The 1,570-nt window shown below is 35.1% G+C and overlaps 1 long non-coding RNA gene across 1 annotated transcript in view; it reads left to right on the plus strand.

The window, feature by feature from the left end:
* The first annotated feature begins 256 nt into the window (after positions 1-256).
* LOC123376249 overlaps positions 257-1,570 on the plus strand; it is a 5,808-nt gene continuing 4,494 nt past the window's right edge. Inside the window, exon 1 of the long non-coding RNA XR_006581730.1 lies at positions 257-1,554. This is a non-coding gene — a long non-coding RNA (uncharacterized LOC123376249). The remainder of the gene's footprint in view (positions 1,555-1,570) is intronic.

Here is a 1,570-nt window from a genome sequence, read left to right on the forward strand (position 1 = left end):
ACAAAGCCACAACAACCAGGGGGCCAAATTCAACCCGGATGCAATTTCATCAGAATAGCACCAGAGATAGAATTTAACCCACAGCCTGTCTGAATCTTGTCAGTTGAAATAAAAGTGCAGCTATTGTAATAACAAATTCTGACTGTGTCACTTTCTCTAGATAAATGTAGAGGAAAATTTAAGGCATCAAGGGAAGGAGCTCAAAATCAGGTGATGCCCACATAATACACGCTGGGAGGGAATCCTGGCAAGAATTTGATTGTGTGTATCTGTGTGTGTATTACCTATAGGTATGTATATTAGAAATTCACAAGTCTAAGTCAAAACATCTAGAATGTTTCATTGGATGTAAAAAAATTCCTTGCAGCAAGATCAGTTTTTGCAATAAACGAAATAATCCCAACCCTTTAAGTAGGTGACCATAGTTAACATTCACATTTCCTTACACTTTGCAAGTGGTGAATGAGAGGTCTGATTAAACATGATACAAAAAGAGCTTGCAAGTAGCACTGTTTACTAACATTTCAATTTCTATGCCTCATTTATTAGACTTAGAATAAAAAGGTTAGAGGGGTGTTTGGGATTGTCTTTAACCTTGATGATATTTCCACTGAAGCAGCATAATGGCTCTTAATTGCTTAAGTGAAGAGAACATGTTGACATGTCCTTCTTTGTGCTTAAAGCTCTGTGCCTAAACCATTATGCTAATTCAAGCATTATATACACCAAAGTATTTATGGGACTGACACAAGTGATGTTGCAGGTAAAGGGCTGTGAAATGGTCTGTAAACAGAGAGAATTGATTCCAGGCCCAAAGCAATGCTGTTAAAGTCACAGACATTGAACAGCCAGCCCTACAATTTCTATCCAGATTGTCAAACTGGGTCAGACAGTGTCAGCAGGGCTGCCATTATAGATCAGATGGGTGGTTTAATAATATGTAAACCAACCACATAAATGGAAATTAACGTGGAAGCATTGAGTACCTGATATTGGCCTTCTTTCTTTCTTTCTTTTTTGCACAGCCGTTTTGGTTACAGAATTCTGAGTTGCAACATTTGCTAAAACATTTAGGTGTAAAAAAGTAAATCAGCATTATGGATTGCAATTGTATTTCCCTAAGTCAAGAGAGCAGCACTGCAGCCTGACAAGATCACAGAAGAATATGTGTATCATTTAAATCTTTGTGCAATTATATAAAATTAAAAAATCCATAGATTTGACCCACTAGTCCTTCAGTATATTTAGTTTTATACATTATCTGCCTTTTAAAACTAGGGAGTGAGGTTAATACATAAAAGAGCACTGTTACTTTTAAAATAAAACAGTTTTCAAATATCTTCGTACATGATTTACTAATAACCACAGACTCTCAAAACTGAAAGAATTTTAAAAGTCTAATTTACTTCTCATCCTTTTATGCCATTTATTTACTTTTTGTATTTCACTCACGTAAATCAATGAAATTAGAAACTTTTTTTTCTACTTATTTTCACTCTAGGTTCTGATGTACTAGCCCAATTCTTTTGTGTTTCGCTTTAAACTGATACAGAGGTATGTTTAAATCTCT

This window comes from Mauremys mutica, chromosome 8 (genome assembly GCF_020497125.1).
Source record: "Mauremys mutica isolate MM-2020 ecotype Southern chromosome 8, ASM2049712v1, whole genome shotgun sequence".
Taxonomy (NCBI): domain Eukaryota; kingdom Metazoa; phylum Chordata; order Testudines; family Geoemydidae; genus Mauremys; species Mauremys mutica.